Below are 20,256 nucleotides of genomic sequence, written 5' to 3'. Positions count from 1 at the left end.
TAAATTTGTTGATTTGCATGTACTGAAACATCCCTGCCTTCCTGGGATGAATCCAAGTTGTCAGGTTTTAAAATCTTTTTGATAATTTGCTACATTCACTTTACTAGTATCTTATTAAGGATTTTTGCAACTATGTTCATTAGGAAAACTTCCCTGTAGTTTTCTTTTTCTGGTTGTGTCTTTCTCTGCTATTACTATCAGTGTAATGCTGGCCTCCAGGAAAGAGATAGGGAGAACTGCTTCTCTTTCAATTTCATTAAAGAGTAGGTGTCTTCAATTTTCTATACATTTCTTATAAAATTCAGCAGTAAATCCCTGAAGACTTGGACTTCTATATGTTGGTCAGTTGCCTTTTTGTTGTCATTGTTTGCTTCATTTTAATGTGTTTTTCAGAGGGTCTTATTATGAACTGGAGTGGCCTTGAGCTCACATTGTAGCCCTGGTTAGTTTCAAACTCACAACAATCCTTCTACCTCAGCCTCCCAAGTTCTAGGGTTATAGGCATGCACCACCCAGCCAGTACCCAATTAAATTTAATTAGATGTTCAGTCTCAGTGACAGATACTGCATTATCTAGAATTTTTATATCTTCTTGAGTCAGCCTTGGCAATTCATATGAATCTAGGACTTGATTCTTTTCTATGTTATGCAACCTATGGAAGCATGAGTTTTTGAAGTAGATACTGATGATCTTCTAATTTTCACATGATCTGTAGTTATCTTACTGTTTTCATTCCTCAATGAATGGTTTTGAGTGGTTCTTTTCTTCTTTTGATGTGGTTGGTTAAAGGCTTATCAATTTTATTTATTCTTTCAATGAACCAACTCTTTGACTCATTATATCTTTTTATTGTTTTATGTTCTGTACTGCATTACTTTCTTTTCTGATCACTATGGTTTCCTCCCTTTTATTGGCTTTGGTGTTTCCATGCCATTTTTTTTTCTGGAAGTGTGAGGTGCAACAGTATATCTTTATTTACACTCTTTCTATTCCCTGAAGTGAAATTTGAGTATTATTAATTTCCCACTTTGAACTGTTTTCATTAAATCCCATGAGAACCAAGGTTTGCATCTATGTTTTTGTTGTGTTGTAGATACTTTCAGGTTTCTTCCTTTATTTCATCTGCGACTCATTGATTGTTTGGCTGAGTGTTACTTAATTTCTACATATTTATGAAGTTTTTGTACTTTCTTTTACAATTATTTCCCAATTGTATTGCACTATGGTCAGGTAAAATGCATGGGGTAACTTCAGTTTCTTTGCATATACTTCAGCATGTTCTGTGGACTAGTTTATATGGCATGTTTTAGAGAACCTCCCCTGCACAGCTGAGAAGAATGTTTATTCTGAATATGTTGGGTCACATACTTGGTAAACATCTATTCAGTTCATTTGTTCACAGATTCAGTTCTACTTTCTTATTTCTTTGCTGATTATTAGTCTAGTTCATGTGTTTGTGAGAGTGGGATATTGAAGTCTCTTAGGTCATTTGTGTTGTTTTTTGTTTGCATTATTTTCATGTCTTTTAACAATTGCCTTATATTGTTGGGTGCTCTTGTATTAGATGCACACATATTTATGATTGTTATCTTATCCTTTTAAAACTTTCCATTAACATGTATGTAGTGAGGCTCTTTACTTTTTTGGTCATTCTTGGTTTGAAGTTCATACTGTCTGCAAAGAGAATAGCTACTCATGCTTTTTTCTGGGCCTCTATTGCATGGAAGATTCTTTTCTGTCCTTTGACTCTCAGTCTCTGAATTTCTTTTTGAATTAAACATCTTTTTCTGTATACAGAATATTTTTGTATCTTGTTTCTTGATACATTTCACCCATCTATTTCTTTCGGTTGATAGGTGTGACCATTAACAATTATATGCATTGTTTTGTCTTTGTTGTAATATTGTTCTGCTGTTGATTCTCTGCTTTTCTCCTCTGTTTAATTACTTGTCCTGCCTGGTTGTTTCTGTGTTTTTCTTGGAATTGTGGCCATTTTTACTTCTGTCTAGTATAACTTTCATTACTTTTTCTACGGTCAGTTTTGCAGTCATATATTTCTTCAGTTTTTCTTTGTCATGGAAGTATCTTATGTTTCCATTAATTTTGAAAGTTTTGCAGGATACATCAATCTGGGTTGGATGTTCTTTCCTTTCAGGACTTGTACTTCTGTCCAACTTCAGGACTTGTTCTTCTGTTTCAACTACAGCTTTCTTCTTTACTTGGACATTTGTGTTGAGAAGACTGAGGTAGGTTCATGAACAAAAATAAAGGAATCAAATCATACAAATTGATAAATTTGGAATTTGATTAATAGAGTTCAGGACTGATTATATAGATTACCTGCCAATTTCAGAGTCCAAACAAGTGGCTGAACTCGAGACTTACAAAGCTTTTAAAGAGAGAACAACAAAGTGATATCCTATTGGAAACATTTAAGCTAGAATCTTACATTAATTTTTAGTTTACACCTGTATCATGTTTCTTTTGTTGAGCAGGGTAATTTTTCTCCAGGTGTTGCAGCTCATTCTGCTTTTCTCATAGGACTTGTACTCTGAGTCATTTTCCATTCTCTTGGGTTAAATATAGGGCACCAGTTAAAAGCAGGGCTCAAGATGATGTCAGTTATTCCAAGCTACAACAAAGACTGCTAAGAATTTGATGTGCTTTCAATTATAAGTGATCTGTGACTTTCCCTTAACAGCATTTTATACTGTGTTCTTGTGCTCTATTTCTGGAATTCTGAATATTATATACCTTGGTGTAGTTTTATTTTGGTTATGTCTGTTTGGAGTTCTACATGCTTCACTTATTTGTATGGCAAGTTCTTTAATCATGCTTGGGAAATTTTATTCCATTATTTTGTGAAGTTTTTTTTATGGTATTTGTGTTGTCTCTGGCTTTCTCATTGACCCCAATCGATCTCATGCAATTCTTCTTTGATGCATTTTGTACTTGTTGGATTGATCTCTCATAGTCCCTTGCTACTTTTAAGATAGCATTGTTTTCATGACAACTAGCTACAATTTTGTCTTCAAGACCTGAAACTCTAAACCAAACTTTTGTTCAGTCTGTGCATATAATTTTTATCTCTTATAGGCTTTATATATCTTTCATATAGCATTGAACTTGCTGAACTCTTGTTTGGATCTCTTACATGTATTCCATTTCTTCGCTATATTGGTCAACCTTTGTTTTTCATTGTTTTGCTATGTTCATCTATTCTTTTATTTGGGTGTTCTCTAATATATTTGACTTAAATTATGTTTTTGTATCTGAAAGATTTTCTCTGTAAACTTTTCCACTTTTTTTCAATTCTGGGTGATCAATGCAAACAATTTTGAGAACAGTCTCTAGCTGATGGGTTGCACTGTCATGCACCACATAGGATCTAATATGCATTCTGCATCACGAATAAACCATGTGCCTATCATCAGTATAATCAATATACACTGCAAATAAGTGTATATTGCATCAGGCAAGGGGTCCTTCAGGCAAATGCAGGCTCAAGAAAAAGCATCAACTGTCCTCAAGTTAAAACCTCACTAAATGGAGTTTCTGGGACCAATCTTTCTATCATAGGAACATGCACATTTATACTTTGCTGAATACACACCTAACAGAGACACATGGAGATCTCACTGTGTGTTGACTGCCCCAGATCCCCAGAAACAGCCCACTCTTTTGGAGACAATTGAATCCACACTGACACTATCTGGTGATGACTGAGTCATGGAACAGAAAGCGAAAACGAAAAGCAGGCAAATCTTCTGGTGGAGCCCTCAGTCTGGCTCCAATGTCCTGCCTTTGTAGCTCTGTTCAGATCACTGATTCTAGCAAAGTGTTCAAAACTGCTGTCTCCTCTCTGACCACAGGCTACAGGCTCAGAAGTGGATGTAACAGTGACAGCTGAAGATGCCCCCTGCCCCTCTGTAGCTGTTGTCTTGGAGGACAAAGCCCCTTGTCCTCCTCCACCTCCATCCCCACCTCTCCCACCCAGCTTTGAAGGCTGAGCGGCTACCAGACAGTCTGGGTGGAGATGCTTAGCAGGGCCTTGAACATATATTTATCTGGTACACAGCTTCTGAGTTACTTATCATGGGAAAGAAAGTTACAGTAAAAAGTGAGATCTGAGTGGCAGGAATTTTGCTCTGTACATCATGACTCCAGCAACAATGTGGTTTTGCTTTTTCTAAATACAGCATTTACAATAAGAGAGAATATATTAATGACATACAAATAGTTCTCCAGTAGCAGTGTCATCCATGGGCTTGTCTTAGGCAGACTCAGAAGACAGAAGGGTGAGGGAAGGGAAGGGAGGTCCATATAAAGGGGAAAATGGACCTTAGTTGAAAAAAATGTCACCTGAAACTCCTTACTTAAATCAAAGTGAGATGCCACCACTTCCCAGTGTGTAGGGGGGAGGGCGGGGACGCAGCACAGAGTACAAGGCTGGCTTGGAAGATGACCAGGGCTCAGCTGTGGGAGAGGGGATCACAGTATGCCTACAGGGACACCATGTATCTGCTTTTCTTCTGCAGTTAAAAACTAACAAGAAAACAACCCAATTACCAGGTGAGAATAGTTTCTGAAAAAGGAGCCGCCAGAGACATGAGCAATAGAACCATGATAAATTTTTAAAAAGTATTTACATGTCAGCTGTTTGGACATTGGCTAGTTCTGTAGGAAAGGTGGGAAGCCGTGTACCACTCAGCTGCTCCACAGATACGAATGGTCTTGCTGTAGGTTCCCCTCATTAAAAATCCTTCAGTGTAGAAATATGAGGACTTAAGCTGAATACAGTCACTGAGATAATGGCGTTGACACAGGGGAGAGACAGTGTCTCCTCTTCTCCTAGAAAGGAAGAGAACTTGAAGATTGTGTCATTAGCAGCTCTGGGAATGTCTACCAGCCTCAGGACTCCTACAGTGAGGTGTCAGGGTGGCCCCTCCCACAAGTCACAGACCACAGGTAAGGTGGAAGTAGGAGAGTGTGTGGAGCATGCTGTGCACGTTTGCTGGAGAGAACCCTGCCCTGGCACCATGCTCTCAGACTACGGATTGCACTATGTGTTTACATAAAATCCCATCATGATTTCAGGATGGGTGGCAGGCTCTTGTCTACTGGAAATTATTTTTCAAGTTTGGGCATAAAAAGCCTTAGACAATGTGCTTAGCCAGTTGGGCAGAAATGACATTATTTGGAAAAATCTAGGAAACACATTTTGCAGTGGCTGATTCAAGCTACTGAATCTACTGAAGCCCATATTTTGGGGATAAAAAGACATGAGTCAGGGTTTGCTGTACAAGATGCTGGGAGGCACAGAAATGTGCCCAAGTTCACTTTCTGCTTCACTTCACTTATTCTACCAAGCTACAGAGTACATTCTGAGCATCCAAGAACTTAAGGTTTGAACTGCAGTAGAAATCTGTAAAAACTCAGGCAAGTGGAGAGTAAAAACAAAAGAAAAGCTTTTTTGGCAAAATGCAGTTTTAAATATATGGTTAAATAAATTTAAAAAAAACCCAAAATGAAAAAGAACAAAGAAGAAGAAAAGGTAATGTTAATGCTGTGTTTTGTTCCAATGCTGCAGCCATAGTTAGAAAGGAGAGGAGTGAAATTTGCAGACTGGGTCACTGTGGTAAACGCACTTGGCCTCGGAGGCTGAGGGTGTGTAGACCCACTATGTGAGCAACACCCAGGCAGTATCAGGCACCTGGTGGGGCGGACTTAGGACTGATGTGGCAGAGTCTTGGCTGCATCCTGGCAGCTCTGCCTTGCTGTCCCTGCAGGGCTGCAGCATGGATGTGGTGGGGAAGAGGAGTGTAAAGCAGGCGGGGCTGGGCTCCTCTGCACACTGCACACTCCTTGTTCAGCCTGGCAGCAGGAAGATTCAGGTCCTCCTCACTGGTAAAAGAGACTCTGAAGAAAAACTCTTGTTGTCCTCTGAGAGTTATTGGCACCGGTGAACCAGTGCTTTCTAGGGTAGGAGGGCAGCGCCACCCCACCATGGAAGGGCTGTGCATGTGTTAAGGTTTTAAAAATTAGTCATAAATGATGTGTTGTTTTTCTGAATAACAAAACTCCTTATTTTATCTCTCTATAAGATGACGTTTGAAGTTTCTGTTCTGTGCATATCCTTCATTTTACATAAATGACAATTAAGTCATCCATTTTCACTCATCTGTTTGAGAAATTACATACTATTTTTTTTCCTAACTAGGTTAGGTACAAGAGAAGAAATAGTGAGTTGGACACTAGCAAATAATTCAATGGAAATTAAAAATTGAAAAATCACAAAAGCATCCCTCCGAGGATGAGTTGTCTGCCACTGACCAGCTTCTCTCTCCTGTCCTCACCTGCTGTCCTGGCCTGTGGCTCTTCACTTCTGGGGGGAGAGAGGGCCAGGCCACAAGCTCCTGTCATCTCAAGTAAGACTGGGGACATGGCCTAGGAAATGGCGTTCTTTCAGCATTTTCAGTGCCTGTAAGTTTATAATTCACTCAGCAGCTTTGCTATCATAGGTTCATGGCTTCTAACTTTTCACAACTTAACTGGGTAAGAATAGAATATGGTAAACTGTAAATCTCACTTTTTGTTATGAATACTTAGCACTGGGTGTTCCAGGAAAAATGTATACATGTTGAATTTCATAGTGACAGATTTCACTGCTGAGGTCTCCACATTGAGTTGGAGCCTGGAAGAGCAAGTCTAGGGGGTCCTCAGATCCCTGTGGAGATCTGATGTCAGTGGAAAATGGTCCAGGCAGATATAGAGGACGCTGTGGCACCAGGGGCAAGAAAGGCCCAGGTCCAGGCCTCCTGATCCACAAGTCAGCTTCCAGCAAAACAGCATACACTGCACGCTGGACAGAAGAGGGCTGATGTGGCCCTGCTCCCAAAACTCCTTCCTGAAGGCCCTAGGCCCCTTGGCTGACTCAGGGAAGCACTGAACGAGAAGGTCAGCCTGTTACAGAGCCCACCTTGACAGAATGTCTTCCGCCCAGGTGCAGATTTCAACTGCCGCATGTGGACTCACCACAGCTATGGAACAGGACAGGTGTTTACAGGGAGCAAATCAGGAGATGGGGACACTGCAGGCAGGCCAGAGAATGAAGCCTGAAATAAGATACGGGCACCTGACCAGCTCCAGTTTCATTCAGCAGTAAAATCCCGACAAGAACAGTATGCATTAAAGACTAATTAACTGAAAGGAGTTACTGACAAAAATATATAAAATACAAAAGTAAATGGCTGCATCCCTAAGTGAAATGAGATGTGACCCTTAATGCGAATGTGGTCTCCTTTGGTGTCACTGACCCACACCCATAAGGAACAAACACACTGATGAACAGAGCAAAAATTAATATAGGCAATGGGTCAACAATCAAAACTCATTAATAACAACAACAAAACCAGGATAAGGCAAATGACTCAGTGAATTTTTTCAAGTGTATAATAAAAATTAAATAATAATCATTTTTGGATGCTTCCAGAAAATTGAAGGGAAAAATCCAACACCAAATTCTTTTAGATGACAAAGTCACCCTGAGAATGAAGCCAGACAATAATGTATTGAAAAATAAAATAAATGAAAGCACCCTACTGACCAATATTCCTAATGAACATAAGCATAATTATTCCGCTAAATATTTGTCAGCTAAATTTGCCAGCACATGCAAAAGTTAAGCACCACGACCAACACTCGGCACAATCTCAGTGATGCAAAACCATTCAGTGTCACTTGTCACTCTCACAGAATGAGACAGAAGTAACCTCTCAATAGATTTGGAAAAATAGCTTTGAAAAATACTGAGTTTCAACATTTTCTCATTGTAAAAACTACCCACACACCATGTATTGGAAGAATGGACCTCAACACATCAAAGATCATGCATGAGAAGCCCATCCCAGACATTGTGCTCAGAGGCTGACAAGCTGCAAAATTTTCTTCTCAGATCAGGAACCAGACAAGGCTTGCAATGCCTTTCAACACAGTACTCCAAGTCCTATCCCTAGAATTATTCAAGAATAAGAAATCAAAGGCTTCCATCAGAAAGGAAGAATTAAGCATGGTCTCTGTTTCCTGAGGACACAACCTTTCATATAAGAAACTTATAGCTCACTGAAAACCTTTTAGAACAATTCACAAATCATATAGGGTGCAGGGTACAAGATCCATGTGTCTTAAACAATTCATATCTATGTGATTCAAACAAACTACAGCCTCAAATACAAAGAACACCATTCACTTCATAATTCATCAAATAGAATTAACACAGGATAAATTTAATGAAACTCACCTGTTGTTTAAAATTTGTAGAAATTGATGCAATCAGTGAAATAGCACTAACAGAAGAAAACACATAGCGTGATGGTGGATAGGAAGAATTCATGTTGTTATAATATATGTGCATCTAAGAGCAACCAGCCATTTCAAACCGTTCCTGTCAAAATACCACTGATATTTTCCTAGAAATCGAAAAAACCAATATGAAAATTCACAATGAAGTGCAACATCTTCTGGCCATGCAAATAACATTAAACTTAGAAGTACCACAATCCCTGGTGTCAAGGTATATTTTAAAGTGACAACAGTCCAAAAGGTCTTATACTGCAACAGGACCTCAGATTAAGGTCCTAGCCCAGATACAAAAGAACTCATAGAATCACCAGGAATTTGGTATTGTGTCTTCCTTCCATTCCTGACCTTTCCTGTATTTACCTTTTCTTTTTCTGGTCAGGGACTGCCTCTGTCTATCTGGTCTAATCTGAAATCAGAGTGTGTTGCAGGCTTGTCTGGAACTCGAAGGAATCCTGCTGCCTCAGTGGCCTGAATGCTGACATGACAGGCACTTTCACCATTCCCTACACAGCCAATGAGTTTTTAAGAACACCATGATGAAATCACATCTGGTGGTGTGGCTTGTAAGCTTACCACTCTGGAAGACTAAAACAGGAACATCATAAATTCAAGGAGAGACTCACCAACTTATCAACTTATTAAGAAACTCCTCAAAAAAGGAAGACTTTTAAAAGTGGAAGGCAATGGAACTAAACACAAAACCTCTGTATTCAATTCTAGAAACTAAGTGTAAAACCAAAACCACAACCAAAAAAATTTTTTGGAAAGTAGAAGAGGAAGGCAAAAATGTTTTACCCTGGCCTGACCTTCTGGAGGGCAGTGGGCCCCAAGTAGCTTTAACGTTCACATCTTTCTTGGGATTTGATGTCGGTCATCAATTTCCATGAGTGTTCAGAGAAATAGAAACTGTGCTTCATGGATACCAAGCCTCAGTCCCTCAGCAGAAGGCATTTGTGTGATCTCCTGAATCCCAGGCTGACCACTGTTACAGTTAAAAAGCAGTGACTCTACTAATATTGTTAATGGGATTTTGAGTCTTGCTCACTATGAAAGAAACTGTGGATTAGGAAGGTAGGAGATAGCTTAGATGAATTCTTTCTACAAAGAGTCTAAAGATCAAAGCCAAGTATTTTATTTCATGAATACACAAAATTACTGCCAATTGTCAACTCAGGATAATGTACACCTGTAATTCCAGCCCTCTGGGAGTGAGAGGAAGGATGAGGAAGAGTTTAAGCCTAGCCTGGGAAACTCAGAAAACTGGTGATACCATGTCTTAAAATCTTTTTTAAAAACTTACAAATGTATGAAATTATTGATCATTAAGAAATCCTGGAAATCACTGTGCAAGGTACTTTAACCACTGTTATTCTACAATTATTTTTATCTTTGCATAGACTTAAAAAGAGTATCTTTTATATGGTCCTCATTTTTATTTTAAAAAATAGCAATTGCTTGATCACCTTCTGATTCTAAATATAAATTTAGGAGATGAAAAAAAGCAATGATCATATTCTCTTAGTACTGAGCTACCCAAATCCTAACATGGTATATTCATTTGCATATCTGCATTCATCTCAGTAAAACATTCAGAAAAATTTAAACAATGCAAACCTGGTAACACATCAATGTCTACATAATGGTAAAGCTTACGCTAGTTGTGCTGACTAAAGTACCTTTGCTAGAAAAACTCACATATGTTTTTATTCTGAATTCACAGGCAATATTTGACTTTGTATTTTTAATTGTTTTTTTCTTCTTTCTTTCACTCTTTCTTTCTTTCTTTGATTCTTTGTTTGAGACAGGGTTCTACTATGCATTTGAGGCTGGCCTTGATCTTCTCTTGTAGCTCAGGATGACCTCAAACTTATAACAATTCCTCTGCCTCAACCTCTGGGTACTGGAATGACAGGTGTTTACCAACATTGCTGACTGTGTCTTCCTTATTAAATTTTCTACAAAAAATACTTACTCAGTGTTATGTGATATTCTTATATTTTATCAGGTTGATTATACAAAATCAAATCAGAAACCACAGAAAATACAGTTTCAAAATCCTCACCAACATATAACATAATGTAAAATAACATAGCATAGCACAGTATGCCATAATAAAACAAATCAAAATAAAATGAAAAGCAACCACCTAACTCTGCTAAACAACTGCTTCCAATGATACTTTAAGAATTTCTAAGTTAGCCATAAACCAGCAATATGATCCAGTAATTTCACATTAAAGTAGTTTTTCTTTAAAATAAAAGTCTGCATCGACTCAAGCCCATGTATAAGAATGGCTATGGCAGCTTGTTTTCACCGGTTTACCCAGAAACAGAAGAAATGGCCATCAGCAGATGGGTGAGGGGTGCAAGAACAAGTCACAGCTGGTTTTCGTTCAGCCTCCCAGTGGGCAGCACACTGGGAGCCCAGCATGGAGACACTGCTTGAAGGAGACCAACCAAAGAGCATTGCGCCTGATCAACCTCAGGGCCATCAGCTCTAGGAAAGGTAAACTACCTAGCAGGGACACAAAGCCCATGGTCTATATGGGATGGGAGGACAGGAAGTTATACCAGTTGCTATGAGACAAGTTCCTCAGGAGGCATGTGCATGTGTCTTTCCTCAGCACGGGATGATGATGTCCATGGACTTGGAAAGCCACCCCTTGCAATTACCACCTGCTGACCCCTCCACAGGATGTGAGAGGGCAGAGCACTACAGTGTGTGGCCAATTTAAACATCTAAGGATAAGTAATCATTCATATGCACGTGAGAGTAAAACTTGCTAGGAATCCTCCCCTGGACATATGTGGGTAATCACATGAAACAGTTACATCCTTTGAGAAAATTATTATGGGTATTCTGGAAACTTCTCCATACTCTCTAATGGAATTGAAATGAAACTAACATGAAGCCAGGAAAGAATCTCATCCTAAAACTGGACAGATCTCTAAGTGAAACCTAATTCTCAATGAAAAGTGCTTTTGGATGGAAATGTGCACTTGGCATCCAACCTGCCACAACTGAAGCATCTACATGTTTGTTGTATTAAAAATTTCAAAGTGAAGAAAAGTATAAAATCACACTCAATTTTCTAGTTTTTGACTTGCCATTTCTAAGGAACACAATAAAAAGAAAGGGGGCATCTGAGTGGGCAGCCCAGCTATGGACCCCAGCGCATGACATAACTTCCTTGGTGACAGGTCCAAACAGAACTCTGAAGGCTTTGGTCACCAGGCACCTTTTTCTGGCAACAGGCACTTGGTTCAAGAGAGTGGCCAGTGAATATACTGTACTGCTTTCCAAGGCCTTGATGCCCCAGCCTCAAGATCCCGCATGGGAAAAACACATGGGAATGAAGGAAAGGATGGTTCACTGGGCCAAGATGCTTCAGGATGCTTACCAGGAACTGCCCAAATGTCAAGGGCAGCATAGGCTTCCCAAGAGACCAGAGATAAGAAGGAGTCCCGGACAAGTGTCCCTAGGCTCAGCCACCTGCCACTCAGAGACACCAAGTACAGGACAGGTACATTAAGGCCTGGCCACCTCTGTGAGTTCTCCTAAACTTTTCCCATTCTAGATCATCAGTGAAAGGGCTCTGAGGACAGACACCAAGGGCAGAAGCTCTGCAGAAGGGGCAGGTGCTGGGACGCATCAGCCTGTGCTCCTGTCATGTTCCCACCCAGGACAGGGCAGCCTCGAGGAGAAGGGCAGAGCTCATGTTTATCCACAGGCTCCAGAGTCATCTCCTGTCCTTCTGGGTAGACGTCTGGCACAGATCTGTCTGGCTTTAATGAACATAAGGTTATTTGGGTTCACAAAGTGAAACCTGTGGTGTCTGAGTCTCAGGCTTCCTGTTGGTGGCTGGGCACTGCCCCACCCAAGCTGCATACAGGACACTGACATGGAGATGGACCCTGGAACCTGTGTGCCACATCCCTGATTCAGACATGGTACCCACAGTAACAACATATATCAGCTCTGGTGGAGGGTGTGTGAGCAGAAGGGACTATATGGAGACCCCCAGATGACCAAGAGGAACTTTGTGTCAGATTAATCCTTCCAGCACCTCCCTCCAGGGCTTTTCAAACACTGGGCCCATGGTCCTGCTCCAAAGGAACCTTGACTCCAAGTGCTCAACTACCACACACTCTCAACTCTGTTTCTACCTTGTCATAGGCAAGGTCACTGTACACCTATCTGTGGGAGCAGGAGAAAGGGGACAGAAGAAAGTCATTTCATTTCTTGTCAGGATTAAATTCTGCCATTGCACCTTATTGTCAGCCCTGGCCCTGGTATCCAAGGACAATTAGTGAGCTGTCTTTCCCCCGATATCTCCAGCTCTTACACATCATCACCTCGCTAGAGATGTGCTCACCTCAAATGTCAGTCCACTCTGTCTATTTCTCTGGCACTTGTCTCATGGGAGTTGTCAGACTCTGAAATTACTATTGCAGGAGCCTCTGGGCAAAATGAGCAGAAGAAGAGATCAGTGAACACAGCTGCTCAGCCTCCTGTGGCAATGGAAGAGAAACTTAACTCCTTCCTGGGAACTTTTCACCAGAAAACTGAGAATATTCTGTGGGGTCTCATTAGTGGACCTGGACATCCAGAATGAGCCTCGTTTTCCCATCTCGAAAATGGGGGCCCATCTTAGGACTCATAGCATTTGTTCATGCATAGACTTCTTTTCAACTTCTATCGAGGTGATCTGAGCATACTAGTATTCCTAAGTGTCCCTTGTGAAATGTAACTTTTAATATGAGAATTCCTTTTCTGCAAGGACCATCCTGTGAGCCCATTACCATGAGCCTCTGTTGGATCAATTGGAGTGTGGGCTTTGCCTCATCCCCAAACCCTCCTGAGAAGCCACATGCAGGACACCAATTCCATATCCAGCCACAGTCTCACCACATTCTCAGAAGTCAGGCAGAAGAGAGCCTGGCAGAGGTCTGTACAGGAAGCACGGTGCAGGCAGATGGGCCTCACAGCCTGAAGGAGCCTAAGGAGCTGGCCTTCTGGATAGATCCTCTAGATCTATCCAGATCCCTGGACTCCTCCAAGGATCACATCTCTACCCCACAAGCACCAAGGCTGAGAAGGGGAGTTCTTACCTTAGCAGCCCAGTGGGACTTGGCCACCTTTAGATTCAGGTCCTGGCCATATGCAAGGGCCTCAATCAACCCTAGTTTACAGTGCTGAATGGGTGGGGCCTGAGTGGATTCAGACCTTAGGGTCACTAAGGATGAAATGGGGGCTCCATGCCAAGTGTGGCCATGGCCCCATGAAGACCTACTGTGGAGGCAGTGATGATTCTGATGGATGATCTTCCATCTCATTCACTGACCAATACTTGGTGGTTGCAGTTTTTTTCATTGGAAAGGAGATTAGAGAGTCACTTTGTGGCTTCAGGATTTGTTCAACACAGGAAATCTTGAGAACAGCAAATTTTCCATGGATGTCAGATGTCATGGAAGAGCAGATAGATATCATCAACCCACAAATGTACATGAAGACACACTGTGTGCAGACATTGTGGCAGGAAAGGCCAGGTCTCTCACTCTGCTAGCTCCCTGTCTCCCCAGGTCTTCTGTGCTTGATGCCCCATTGGAAATGTATGCCCATGTGGATCCCCAGGCTGAGCTTCTCCTGGAACAGCTGGATCCTCCTGAACCACCAGGGACTGAGCCCTAAAATAATTAGCCCTGGAGTGTGGGATGTGGACTTGTGGGAGGTGATGGCCTTGGAACTCAACAAAGCACCCATATGCTTGGTGACCCAGGAGCGTGACACACTCAGCAGTCACTGTATGAATACAGTCAGGGAGGCTTTCTTGGGCTGTATTGGGGCACATGGCTGCCCCTGACAGACAGTGGGACTTTTTTGCTCAGGAAGCCATGGACAGTTGGCAATCTTTTCACTTCCTGCAACTACAGGGCCAGGTTCAGCCCATGCAGAAGTGGCACCTCCAGATCTTGTGCCAGCTTCACCTGCAACTCCCTCACCTGTGATCCCAGAGCAAGAGCCAGCACCTGGATTCCTTTGTCCAGCAGCTGGAGATCTAAGCCTCCTGGTGCCTCCACTCAGGAGTCATTTCTTGAGGTCTACCTGTGAGCAGCTCTTGACCCACACCTTCCATTCCCCTCTTTTCCAGATTTATTTATTACTGTATTCACTGCTACACTTATTTACCAGAGATGTTAGTGATAGGACAAACATAGATAAAATTTAAGATTTTAATGTTGTTTAAAATAATCAGCTTGCTGGCATTCAGTGCATTGCAATTTGAAGCTAATTTCCCCAAGCTCCACTTCCAGAATATATTCTTCAAATGTTTACACAACGGTGTTTTCTTTTCTTTCCCCTCTTGCACCATCCCAGCCACCATAGATTGTATATTCTCATAAGTAACCTATATTACATTTCCAAAATCAGGGCCATAAAGTTCAATTTGGCCAGAGAATGCTGGTAATGACTTTCTATGGTTAGAGTAAGGTTTAGGGTTTGGCAAGACTTTTAAGGTTAGGGTTGGGCTAAGCTCCTAAATATTGTATCATTACATACTGTATTGTTCATAAAGAAAGGACAATCAAGACAAAGCAGCACCTTGTTTTGCCAAAGTCTTAGTCCTGAGATGTGTGCTCAATGCACAAAACTTTGAGAACAGTCACTGGTTTTTGGATTGTACCACTGTGCACAAGATGGGGCCTAATTTCCATTCTATGCATCACATTTGCAATGGACCTATCACCAGTGTAATCAGCATACACGGTATATAGGTACTAATAAAAATATACAATAATCTGTAAGCAAAACAGAAAGCAAGAAAATCTATTCAGACATGTGGGAAAAAAAGAGCAACTGATGAAAAACCTCACACAGGAAGGACATGCTCTAACTGGCCAGCAATAGGTCCATCATGCGGATGCAAACCTGTAGAGCAAAGCATCAGCTGTCCTCAGTCTACATCCTTGCTAATGGAATTTCTGGGGCTAACCTTCCTATCATAGGAATATGCACTTTTATACTTTTGTCTATGCACTACCTAACAGAGACACATAGAGGACTAACTGTGCTGAGTACCAGAGATCTACAGAAGCAGCTCAATCTTGGGGAGACAAGTTAACCCACACTGCCAACAGCTGGTGTTGACTGAGTCATGGATCAGAAAGTGAAAACCAAACACAGAAAAGTCTTCTGTAGGAGCCTTCAGTCTGGTTCCCATGTCCTGCCTTTGTAACTCAGCTCAGACCCCTGATTTCTAGCAAAGTGGTCAAAACTGCTGTCTCCTTTCTAGCCTCAGGATACAGGCTCAAAAGTGGGTCTAACAGTGACAGCTGGAGGTGATCCTTACATCTCTGTAACTGCTGTCTTTGAGGAGAAAGCCACTTGTCTTCCTCCTCCTTCCTCCCCTGTCTCTCCCACTAAGATTTGAAGGCTGAGCTGCTGCCCAGCAGTCTGGGAAGAGATGCTCAGCAGGGCCTTCAATACACTTTTATCAACATACTTTTATATGTGACATACTGTGTCACATATAGACAGTTTTCAGTAAATTATCATGAGATGGAAAGATGTAGTAAAATGTGCCAGTTAATTGAAAGGAACCCTGCTTTATACACCAAGATACCCACATCAATGTGGTGGGGAAGGAAATGTCTGGGATTCTTGCCCAACTCCGTGGCCACTCAAAACTCAGCTGCCCCATTGCTGATCACACCCCACCACACTTGACTAAATTCTCATGGACACCAGGAATGGAACACTAGGTATTTCCCTCATGATCCAATGAGCAGGAAAGTGAGAACAGAGCAGTGCCTGGCAACTAGCTGGCCAGAAAAAAAAAGAGATGACAATGGCCATGACCACCTTACTTGAGGGTCGGTCACTGAGAGGTACATTATGAACATTTGAGCCTTGGGCCTTCTCCTTTCCAGGTGCTGTCCACTCCTGAGGGGCCCAGAGATATACCAATAACAGGGTGATGACAATTCCAGGCCTTATACCATGATCATTTGGTCTTGGGACAGAACAGAGATGTACTGTAACAGTTGGGAAGAATTTGTCCCCAGACACAGTTTGGCTTGGGCACCCATATTTCCCTTCCTTCCAGTGTGCGGTCCAGATCTCAGGATCCTGCTTCAAGGTCTGGTGCACACAGATTTTGTTCACTGGCCAGATCCAATTCTGCTCATCCTACAGGAGCTATTTCAAAGTTACTGTTTCTACTTGGATTCTGCCAGACAGGAGCATCTGCATTTGTCTCCCCACATATCCAGATACACATGCATCACATGGCAACTCACAGTTTAGATCAGTTCCTTAGATGCTCCACAGATTGGACTTTCCAGACTGACATTCAGACCTCTATGCTAACCACCATATTCTGTGAACTTCTAGAGCTGTGAGCCAACATTAAGGACTTTTAGGAACCTCAATCTTAGGCCTTGGGCCAAGTGCAACACAGGTTGGATTAAGCTTGTTCTAGGTGATAACCAATACTTGTGGGAACAGGATTCTCTCTGGGACAAAAAAGGATGGAAGGGGCATAGAGCAGCTCCTAGGCCAGCCAGGGCTAGCACAAGCGCAGCTGTGTGCTCTTAGGAGAACAGAGTATAGAAGGAGGAGGGAGGGATGCCTGAGGAATGAGGGAATGGAAGAAGGAAGATTAGAAAAAGGCCCTAAGTTACTCAGTGATGGACACCACTCAGTGATTTTGTTACCCACAATAACTTTTGGGTGACAGCAGACACCACTGACACTGGATTTTGGGAAGCTACATGTGCATTGCCTCCTCCTGTGACTGCATTCAAAGGTCCAGTGAAGATTGGAGTGGAAATGGGGATCCTGGGTATACAGAGTCTGGTAGGGGAATGACAAAAGAATGACCTTGTGGGAGGATGTCCTGGGCATGGGGCAGTGGTACACACTCTGTGTTGCCCAACGTGGCTGCCAGACATAGCCAGTGTTCACTGCCACCCTGACCCAACACCCCCAGTCAGGGATATCCCTAGCTATTCAAGAGGGCCATCCCTATATCTTGACAGACACTGGGGTCTACACATATCTGAGAAGGGCTGCCCAACTCTATGGGTTCCATAGCACCCGATCCTGCCCTTGCTTTGTGCTCTCCCTCCGAGCACTCAGCTACAATGTGGTGCCACATATTAAGAACAGATGTCTTGCAGTGTACATGGGGATCTGCCTTCAGGAGGGTTTGTGCTGGACATGGGTTCTCCCTACCATGCGTTAATACTGTGCCTGGGTTTAACACACTATGATACACAGGAAAAATGAGTCTCCATGTGTTCAAGGATCAGGGGAGGCTAAGATATGCTGGCAAGTAGCTCCACCCATGTGAGAGAGGGGCCAATGGACCGTATTGCCCTGTCCTACAGCCTGGGACTGACTCACCTCAGACCATGGTCCGACCAAACTGCTCGAGAACTGCACGTCTGCTGCTAGGGGAGCTTTGTTCCACTTCCAGGTCAGAACATTTGGGAATATTAATGCCCTGTGGGGTACAGAGGAGGGATGGAAGTGGGGCAAATGTCCATCACAGGGCTTAGGAAGTGATCACCAAGACACAGGCATAAAACTCGGTCTACATTCTTAAGCTGTATCCCAACAGAGAATTGAGCCTTTGGATGTGATGATTGTCTTGGAACAGGGCACAGGGAGTTTAGTTTTGTGGGGTATTAAAGTGCCCTGTGTCTGTGGTATGATATTTTCTCAGAGTTAGGGAGGTGAGTGGGTATTTTAGTGTGTAAGAACCCCAGGGAGAAGAAACCACACACAGCCAACATTGGCAATGGTAGTAAGCAAGCATCTTTGTTATCCAGCCTGTATATATCAGTCATCCTCAGGCATTATTTCTTGTATACTGTCATAAACCTGAGCACATTCATGGCTGTCTATGTTAACTCATGCTTATATAACTGTGTCCATGGTGTGCACATGCCAATCGGTTGGGTGAGGTCCATACAGGTCCTCATACCCTTTGATATTGAAACAATATGCATTGTTTTTTCTCATTCCACCAACTCAAAAATCAGGGAAAATGTGCTTATTGTAAGTGACTCATAGGGTGGATTCACATATGCAAAGAACTTGACAACAGTAAAGGTACAGCACAGTACCACTAATCCCATCGCAGTGCAGGTTATGGCCATGCACAGCTAGATGGATCCCAAGGATTCCTACCACTGCATGAGCAGGTCCTGCTTCAAGGAATCAAAGGCACAAAACTCCAGGTCCATTACTTTTTTTTTTTCATTTTTAATTTTTTTTATTTAAAGAAAGAAAACAAAATTAAAAGAAACAAAATACAAAAAAGCAAAAAGGTATAGAATATAGAATTCAAAAAAATTAACATCATAAAATTACTAGTTGATACATTATGTATTGTTGTCTTAAAAATAGTTGTTATAGTTACAAAAACAAAGCATAAAAAGTCGCTGAACACTGAAACATTGACAGTGCAAACCCTCCTGTCTAATGATCTAACAGAAATTTAGTAATATGGTCATCTATCCTACAAATTATACATACCAGTATATCTTTTAGAGCACTTTTCTTCCCTTTCTTTTTTATAATATCTATTATACATTTTGGGGTACCATTACTTTGTCAGTTTTTATTATTTTTTACACTAGAGATACAATGTGATATTTTCTAATGTGAGTCTTATTTATTTTACTAATGAGAATATTCTTGTTACCTTCATTTACCTATAAAGGCCTCAGGATCATCCTTTTCTATAGCTGAGTAGTATTCCATTGTGTAAAAATACAATTTTTTCATCCACTAGTGGTTGATGGGCAGTTTGGTTGTTTCCAAGATTTAGCTATCACAACTGTGCTCCACATATGGGTGCACATATATCACTGTGACATGATATTTTCAATTTTTCTGGGAAAATAACCAGGAGTGGAATAGCTGGATTAAATGAAACTTCCATCCTAGGTTTTTGAGGAATTTCCACATTGATTTTGATAGTGCTTTCACCAGTCTGCATTCCCACCAACAGTGGAGAAGTTCCTTTTTCCCTTCATGTTCGCCAATGTTTGTTTCAGTTTATTTTGGATGGCAGCTATTCTTCCCAGAGTAAGATGAAACCTCAGTGCTGTCTTAATTTGCATTTATCAAATGACCAGTTATGGTGAACATTTCTTCGTATATTTGTTTGCCATTTGTATATCTTCATCTTAGAACTGTGTGCTCATCTCTGATGTTCATTTTTGGAAAGGGTCTTTGATGTTTTTCAATTCTTTATATGTTCTGCATTTAAGTCCTGGGTCTTATATCCAGATGCTTTCTCAGTCTGTGAGTTTTTTTACTTGTCTGATTTCTTTTGAAGTATAAAAACTTTTGGTAATATGAGATCCCAGTTGTTGATTCTTTGAAATATTTCCTATGCACTTTGCATTTTATTCATGAATTCTGTCTACTCTTATATCTCCAAGATTTCTACCTACCTTGTCCTCCAGTAGATTTTTGTTTCTTTTTAAATATTTAGATCCTTGATCCACTTGGACTTAAGTTTAGTGTATGGTGATAGTTATGGGTCTAATTTCAGTCTTTGGCATGTAAACTCAATGTTTCCAACAGCATTTATTAATGAGGCTATCTTTTAGCAGTGAAGATGTTTAGCCCCTTTGACAAATGTAAGGTGGCTCTGTGTCTTTGTAGTAGTGGTGTTTGCATCTTCTAATTTGTTCCATTGATCCTCAGGTCTATTTCTTTGCCAGTACCATGCTGATTTTATTACTGTGGCTTTGTACTATAGTTTCAAGTCAGGAATTGAGATTCCTTCTGTCTTGCTCTTGTTGCCAATAATCGTCTTTGTTATTCTAGTTTTCTTCTGTTATCAGATGAGTTTTAGAAATATTTTCTCTAGA

The sequence above is a fragment of the Cavia porcellus genome, unplaced genomic scaffold, assembly GCF_034190915.1.
Source record: "Cavia porcellus strain 051 isolate PalLab524CR breed Dunkin Hartley unplaced genomic scaffold, mCavPor4.1 scaffold_205, whole genome shotgun sequence".
NCBI lineage: Eukaryota > Metazoa > Chordata > Mammalia > Rodentia > Caviidae > Cavia > Cavia porcellus.
This window is presented reverse-complemented; position numbering follows the sequence as displayed.